The following is an 8,732-nucleotide window of genomic DNA, read 5'->3' on the forward strand; positions in this document are numbered from 1 at the left end:
AAGGTGCTTAGCATGTATGGATGTCTCCCATACTGGGCATGCATATTTGGCAGAGAAACTGAGAATCAGACCAGTGGGTCAGATGGGTGAGGGGCTAACCCCACCATTTCAAGTTGGTAGCTTATATAAAATGTTGTTCTGAGTGCTCACCCTTTGCTTTTGTCTTCATGATGTATGAGAGGGTTTGATCAAGGTTGACTCCAAGGTAAACTGGATTTGGGCCATGGGATATTGGGGTCCCAGACCACGTAATGTTGAGCTGGCAGTTGGCCTCATGGTTTTTTAACTGGAAAGCATACTTGTGTTTTTGGCACATAATTGGTTTTCAATGTAGTATGAGGTTAGGCCAATTAGTGCCTCACTTTTAGATTTTTTATTTTTATTTTTTTAAGGTGAAATTTTCCTGAAAATTCAAACTTGCTGAGACTTTGCTGTCCCAGCAATTTATACAGAGACTTGCCAGTGGACAAAAATATTGCTTATAAATGCAGTTTTCCACCCTGAAAAAGGGACCCATGCTTGAAAATGTAGGTATCAAAGTATCTCAATAGCTCTTTAAAGTGCTATATGCTTCAGAGGCAGCTCAGTCCTAAATGAGTTGTCAAAAATGAATTGGAACAAATGAATATTACGCTTCCCTTGACCCACTCTGGGCCGTATCTGCTTTCTCCTGTGCCAGAAGAGATGCCAGTGTCACACCCCAATTAACAGGTAGCTTTCAGCTGTATCTGTCTCATGTTTGGGCCATGGAGCAGGGAAGATCCTGGCTTCAGAATGTGCCCTCAGTATTGCAGAAATGGCAGTTACAATTAGCCTGCCCCCATGCTCACTCTTGGTTTTGTATTGGCTTGCAAACAGATTTTGTTGGTTTGGCCACAGAGTGCTATAGGGAAGTGATCCTTTACTGTTCTGAACAACTCCCTGAAGACTTGTGACCTGTTGAAGTTATGGATAGGGGCCAATGTAAATATGGAAGGTACAACTAACAAGACTCCTGGGAAATCATTTAGGCCTTTCTGAAAAGTTGTGGGAGGTCAAGATCCATTTTAAAAGAGACTTAGGCACATAAAAGCTGAATTTTCACTGGAAAAGCAAAATGGCAGGGGTGGGCAAAATGTGGCCCAGGGGTTGGATGCAACCCACCAGGCCATTCTATTCAGCCTGCGAGCCCCCTAAAAAATGTAGAAAATTAATATCAATCTACCCTGGGCTGCCTGTCATGTGGCCCTCGATGGCTTGCCAAAACTCAGTAAGTGGCCCTCTGCCCAAAATTATTGTCCGCCCCTGAGTCTTAGGGGCTTTTGTAGTTTACATCCCCAGATATGGGGGGTGAATGCCATTGCAATTCAGAGGCATAAATTACATTTAAAATTATATTCTGGTGTCTTGGCTAATGTCTCTTCAGCCAATTCAAAATACCTGTCTGAGAGGATCATAGTAGGTAATGCAGGCCCAGCAGACTCCATGACTTTGCTCTACAGCAAGAGAAAACATTCTGATGTACCTAGGGGTGTCACAGGACAAGCTAATAAATAGCCTGTGGATAAGGTGTGCCAGCACCAGAGTAAATTAGCTTGTCTGGAGCTCTGTGCTACTGGCACCTGAACTAGCTAGGAAGAGCAGTCCTTTTGTGATGCACCGTAACAAATCCAAAGCAATCCAGGCTGTCCCTCCTGTCCAAGTCACAGTCCTGTTGAACTGGCTGGGATTTGTGCATTTACATTATGCAGCACTTCCTACACCTACTTTAATCAAATCCAAAAGGAGACCAGCTAATACTGTCCCATTATGCAGAACTAAAACCCAGGCTATTACTCCCAAGAACAGGCATGTACAACATAGAGCCTGTGGACCCCAGGCAGCCCATCAGCAGCTGCCCTAATTATTTAAAAAATGACAGAGGATTTGAACAGCAAAACAGTGAGTCCTCACTGCCCAATGATTCATTAGTCTGGGCACATGCCTGCATGAGAACTCCAGTTTCCTGCTTATGCACATGCTGAGGGCTTATTCCCCATCAGAGCAGATCTCACCAATGGTGATCTTCCTATGGAAAGTGAACCTTGCAAATAGCCTTCAATAAAAATTGTGCACCCCTTCCCTAGGTGCATACTGCCAGCCCTTATTGCAAGGTTCACCTAGCTTGCATTTGAGAGACAAAAAAGGATTCACTTATCAAAGAGGCTTGGATGGGAGAGGATTGAGAGCCAAACATTATTCTGAAAATATTGGAGCTTCAGAATTTATGGGGATCCACTGAAGGCGAGATAATAAAAACTAAGCATAAAACTTAGGAAGGCAAAAGAAGTGATTTTTTTTTCCACAACTTGAGAGCATGTTCCTGTGTGTTTGTAAATGGAAGACAAAATCGCCAACGAATCTTCATGCATTGAAAGGCCTTCTGGATGTCAGGTGATGTTTTCAAGGAATTCAAAACTGTTTAATCTTCTAAATTTGGAAAGAAACATGTGTGAGCATGCACATCACAACTTATACCAGTGATTCTCAAGCAGAGTACCGTGGCACCCTGGGGTGCTGTGACAGCCTTTGAAAGGTGCTGCTGGAGAGAAGGGTGAAAAGTGAGATAAATACAGACTTTTCCCTTCCTACCATTCCTCCTCACTAGCCCCTCTTCAAGCAGGTAAGTACTATAATAAATGCATTAGTTTTTTAAATAGAGTGCTGCTCAGTTCATAAAAGTTATGGATGTGTTCCTTGAGCCTGGAGAGGTTTAGAACTGCTGACTTGTGCAGTGAAATCGTTGAAAATTAGTCCTTGTTTAACTCCAGAAACCTAAGCTCATGTGGCCTTTTGACAGTTTGCTGTTTTTTTAAAGGTATCGGACAGTTCTGGGGTTGTGGAAGAGTAAAAGGCTATCAGGAGCTTATGCAGGATGGCAGTCTTTCTGTATGCTACCAGAATGGCAGTGAGGCCCCAGCATTGGGGATAAGTTAGCAGTGCTGTCTGCATTGTGGGAACTCCACAGAATCCTAATTGTGACTTGGAGCAGGTGACAAATGTCGCTGTGTTTTCCATAATTGCTCTGAGCCAAGGAGTCTGGCAGAGGCCTGTTTCATTTAGTATCTGGGTTCTGACTGACCAGCATTGCATAATAAGCCTCTGTACAGCACAGCACCTGGCTCTGCGAGACCCTCCTAATGGTGCAGTTCTCCACATTGCTTGTCTTAGAGGAATATGTGTATTTATATCTCGAAGCCTGCACACATGGGCCTTGACATGCAGTTGCTCAGTGGCCTCCCCTTATGTACATGTAGATCCTTGATGAAAGTATTTTGTGCAGTGTTGTGACTATATAGAGTTGGTTGGGGACTGGTGTTCTGTCTGCTAAGTGCCTTATCCTTCCTACCTTTGCTTCATATTGCCAGATCTCAGCTCCTTCTGGGACTCTTTGCTTTATTGTCCGTGTGTTCCAGACTCCCACTGAAGGGGAGCCCTTCCTCCTGCTCCCTCTGAAGTCAGTGGCAGAACTTTCTGTAAAAGCTGGGGGATGTCTTTGCCAGACGGGTAACTCCGTCAGCAAAGGCATGGCATGGTGTCTTTATGGTTAAATCTGTTTTGCCTCCAAGGCTTTACGTGGCCCTGTAACCTTGGTGTTGGAGCATGCTCTGTTATAGATCAAGGCAGTGGGGGCCAGCCGGCTTTTTTTGGCTGGTGTGCTTCAAATTAACTTCGTACCCTCCCTGACTGCCATGTTGATCCCTTTCCCTGGCCTGATCTGTTGCTTTGCTTTCTCATCCTAGCCCTGTGCTCCCTACTGGAACTGCTTCTGCTTCCTTGTGCACCTTGCCCAGTCTGCTACTTTCTTTCTGTTCCTTGCCCCTTCTGTTGCAGTGCTCCCTCCCCAATCTGCCACACACATGGGCTGCCTTTGCCATTTGTGACACCTGTGCTGCAGATTGGCCACCCCTGGATTATGGCATCCAAAGTCTATCTTGGGCTTGGTACCAAAGACTAGATTTGAGAAGCTGTTGCTGAGCCATCAAGGGCCAGCAGTATTGAATGACCCTTGTCTGTTAGCAGGCCAGGCTCTGCATAGAAGCCAACAGTTGGGGGTCCCCTAGTGGAAGCATGGAGGTTCTTGGCCAAGGGGATGGATGACTGTCAAATGCCTAGCGACTAAGGAAGGCAGAAAGGGCTGTCTCCCCCTCCAGATGTAGAGTGCATGAGGACTCCCAGCAGCAAGTTAGGATTTTAGGGCTTCTTTACAGGTGCTCCAGGGTGTGTGGGGTGGGGTGGGGTGTGTGTGGGGGTTGTGAATCCACCCTGAATCTCTGCATGCCAGGAGCCTTAAAAACTCCTGCTATGAGTAGCATAAGAAAGGGTGGATGACTAGAGAACCAGCCCTGGGCAGCCACTTAGCTGCCACTTTTGTGCCCCTTCTACTGCTTCTGCAGATGTAGTACACACAGCTCTAGGTTGGCTGGCTCCTGCTATTGCTGTCACATAGGGTGAGGACCCTGGTCGCTATGCCTCTATGTGCTAAGGTTGCTTCTGTGGTTAGGCTTCTCATTCTTTGCCAGCTTCAGGGTATTTCTGGGCAAAGGGTAATTTGCGATCTCCATGCCTGCATAGGAGATTTGAAGGAGTCTTTTTTTGTGCTGCAGGTGGGATCAGGTGACTGAGCTTTTCAAGGCCAAGAGGAGCAAGCACTCCCTGGGAAGAGTAGCTGTAGCCCTCATGCAGTGCATTAAAAATGTATGCCTGCAAGCAGGAAACTCATAATAGCATTTTCAGCTCGACAACGTGGCACCATTTGTTTGAGTTGGTGTTCTGGCCTCTAATGTTACTTCGCATAGAAGGATGACAAATCCAAACAGATTTAGTAGTAGGTAAAAACAGGGTCCGAGGCACTGTTTTCTTATGTCAGTGGCTGGCTAGGAAATCTGTCCTACTGCTAGATTCTCTCCATGGTTTGGGGGCTATTCTGACTTTTGCGCTACTTGCGGAGGCAATAAAAATAGTTGAAAGGGAGTGCCCTCCAGGGAGCTGGACAGCCAGTTTCTGCTATCTCCTAGACCTATAGGGAATCAAGGCAAACTTGAATGATAAGACATGGATCTGCACAGAGCCTTCAGTTTTTCACAAGAAAGAAAAGTATTTCGAGTATTAGTCTGGAGGGTGTTCTTCACCCCAGGAAATTAACATCCTCAGGAGGAAGAACAGGACAAACTTGAGAGAACTTGGGCTTATTGCACTGTCTTTGAAAAGTTCTAAACGACTCTTGAAATACGTCATCTGTTTTCAAAGGCAGAAAACTCGTATCTTTGCCTCTCCTTGTTTCTCAATACAAAGTTTCATCTCTGACAAATCCAGAGTCCTGATTTCAGGATTCTAGTTTCTCTTTTCTGATATCACCATTGGATTCAGTTTGGTCTCAACAAAGTGCAGTTCATGGTGCCTGTCATTTCCTTTTGTTGTGTTGAAAATTTGTAGAACATCACCCTTATCTGCGTGTGTCCGAGATGAAGTAAGATACTACTTGTCACTCATGGAAGCTTCCTTTTTATTGCTTGAAAGCACAGAATTATTCTATCCACTTTTTCTCACACAGAGTTAGCAATGACTAAAATAGAAATCTCACCATTTTTTTAGCATCTGCAAAACAAGTTTGAAAAACATCTTGCTCAAGACACCTGAGAAACTTGACACTTCTTACAGAAAACATGTCACAACATCTTACTGACAACTGATGAGGGGGGTATTGTTCTAATGTTATTCAAGGTCATGTCCTGATGCATTGCGACTCCATATTGTGCTGTCACACCACTGGTAGCTCAGCAATATTATAAAATCAGTGACAAGTGCCCATCAGCATGCTTCTTGTGGGCAGACTCCAACTTCAATGATTTGAGTTCCTCCTGAACTGTGCATATGAAAGGAGAGCATCGTTAATAAGTGTCCAGCCATAATCAGTAAACACCCCCTGCCCAGATGAATCCCTGAAGCAGAGCCTGTCTCTTCTCTTGTTGTTTTCATACAGCAACAATCACGAGAGGATTTAACATACAGAATACATGAAAGGTATCAAACAGAGCACTGATGCACATTCTGTAAGAGAGGTCACGCTGCTTCCACTGAAATAATGTGAGGAATCTTACCGCTGATAGCTATGGTAACAGTGGATATGTCTATACTGCTACTTAGGCCCACCCCAGAATTATTGTGTAGCCCAAACCAGCCGAAAATCTACAGTAAAAAACCCCCCCAAAAACATGAAACCAAACCAAACCAAAACCACTCTTATCTCATCTACCAGTAGCAGTGCACCCTGCCCCTGGGAACTCTCCTGAATATCAGGGCCTGAGGCCAAACTTCCATAGCAAACACACCCCTTTCCTGCAATATGTTCAGAACTCACCCAAGGTAAGTGAGATGGAACCACAGGAGATCTGCAATTGGCTCTTCTGCACTTGATTTCTTATCGCTAGAGCCAGCACAGCAGGAGACCTAAGTAACAGGAGCAGGTCCTAAAAGGGGGTTCTGCTTATGTTTTCTGTTCTTGTCCAGCCCTTCTAGGAGTCAGTATGCTCATTTACTTGTCTCTCCTTCTGTTCCTCACCTGTGCAAGGTAACATCAATGAAGTGCAGTCTGTACAGGTCAGATTAGCTGCGGGTGACCTAGGAAACTCCTCCAAATCAATGTACTGGCATACCCAGAGACTTTCAAATAGAACCATTTGTTTTAGATAGGAATTACAAGGTTAATTCCCGTTTTCATTAGGAAATTGTTCACGGAACCTTCTCACATTGTTTGTATTTACTCTGTGCTTATAACTATTCTAGTAGTTTTGGCAGTTTATGGATTGTTTGAATTATTTGTTTTTTTGTTGTTCTCCTGGTTGCCCATTACATGGTATGGCTGCTTCTCTTTGGCTGAATGAACAAAGCTTTTAACACAGAGGAATAATAAATAATTCACCAATGTGTGGGCATTCAAAAACTTGTGAAGCTTTTGGGATTTGCAAGCACTTTCATAAATGCACAATCTTTTGTCCAAATACTTGTGAATAATAAGCAGGAGGATCCCATGCTTGGCACGGAACACAACTCTGCATATTCATTTATGAAAATATTTGCAAATCACTTAGTTTTATCATTATATGAGAATTTCAACCTGCAGTTTATTCTTCTATTAACCTTTTAATGAATGCATAAAGAAAAGTTGTACCTTTTTTAAACTTGTGTGGTGTTCTGCAGTACAGAAGGTTCTTTGCTGCTTTTGAGACAAAATTGCATTGCAAAGATTCACTTTAAAATAATAGCTGATAAATTGTTACAGAGAATAATTTTTAAATTGGCTATACCTATATACTAGGATGGGTTCATCTACCTATATATGCAAAGCCAACTTATGCCAGTTACGTCAACGAATGTATGATGTGTGTATATGAATGTATTTGACAGTAGGTCAGTGAGATGCTTCTGTCTAGCTATCTTTCTTCCCTCTCTGTCTGGATGCAGTGCCTATTCTGATTTCAACACAGAAATATCTGAAAGCATTTCCAAATATTCCAGTTTACCCATTGCCATTATTCTAGCTCACCTATGTCATATAGTAATATGACCATCTCTAGGAAGAATTGGTGGTGTAGAGGGTGTTGGTCTGTCTGATTCGATTAAACAATGTATTTTAATTTGGTTTAGCACAAATAGGAGCAAGTTAGTTCTATTGTAGGAGTTAATGGCAATGTTAATTATATGTTGATTTATATTAGCAGGGGCAGACAGAGGGGAACAGGGGCAGGAGGGGTGATTGCCATGGGCCATCATTTACTTGGACGCTGTCAAATGTTCCATCCGCAGGGGATTAGCTGGTCTGCGCCCAGGCCATGCCCCTTTGCATGGGGGACAGATGGCTCAGGATTTTATTCCATCTCTATGAAAGTTTCTTTATGCTCCTGATAAGATATTGATTTTTCTGTATTAAAAATGGCTTTCCAGTAAATTGTAGTGAGCAGCATATTGCATTGTAATAATCAGGAGATTTTGGTGGTTGGTGAATATTATAACTGTTGCTAGAGAACTGAATTATTTTTCAAGAGTATTGTCCTGATCGCCTTCCTCTTCCCCTCTGCAATGTAGGTATTTGCATGGGAAGAAGTTCTTTGCTGTTGAAGACCTTTGGGACTCATGCTACTTATTTCCTCACCTTGAATCAATGTGCTTAGAGAGCTTGGGTAGGAAATGAGAAGCTTTCCGAAGAGCCTAAGTTTCAAGAGTCCGTTTTCCTGCAAACATCCTTAGGACAAGAAACAGAAGTGAAGAGAAAAGCCAAAGGGAAAGAAAGAAGTATCTGGAATTCGGAGTAGTTTACTAAGTTGTAAGAGATGCAGAATATAGAGGGAGGAGAACATTGTATCAGGCTGTTCAGGCACATCACCAGCAGGCTGAGTGCCAGCACTGGAGAGCTTGTGTATATTGGGGCAGTGCTAGAACACGTTTTCAAGCTGCACTGCCCAGTGTGACTGTCCAGCAGGAGCAATGGGGTGTGCTCAGTAGTCTGTTCAGTTAGACACCTGAGCTTTTTGGAAAGCATGGTACTATTGCATATGTCCAAAGCACAAGCTTAAAGGCTGGATGATTTCAAGGGACACTGGTAGGCTCAGTATTCCAAAATGTGACTATTTAGTGTGTGATGAGCCATTATTGTCCTGTCTTGTATTTTATCATAAGTTTCCTAGTTTCATAGTTAGTAGGGTCGGAAGGGACCT

The 8,732-nt window shown here is 43.6% G+C and overlaps 1 protein-coding gene across 31 annotated transcripts in view; it reads left to right on the plus strand.

Annotated features, from left to right (window-relative positions):
- Nucleotides 1-8,732, plus strand: part of PCBP3 (poly(rC) binding protein 3) — a 293,840-nt gene that overhangs the window by 48,630 nt on the left and 236,478 nt on the right. The window contains exon 1 of one of the 31 annotated variants that reach the window (XM_019523235.1): nt 8,669-8,679. The exons of the other annotated variants lie outside the window; for them this stretch is intronic. The gene's annotated coding sequence lies outside the window, so the exon portion shown is untranslated. Of the gene's footprint in view, nt 1-8,668; nt 8,680-8,732 lie in introns of those variants that run through there. 31 annotated transcript variants of the gene reach the window in all.

This window comes from Gavialis gangeticus, unplaced genomic scaffold, assembly GCF_001723915.1.
Source record: "Gavialis gangeticus isolate Ggan-Ray unplaced genomic scaffold, GavGan_comp1, whole genome shotgun sequence".
Taxonomy (NCBI): Eukaryota; Metazoa; Chordata; order Crocodylia; family Gavialidae; genus Gavialis; species Gavialis gangeticus.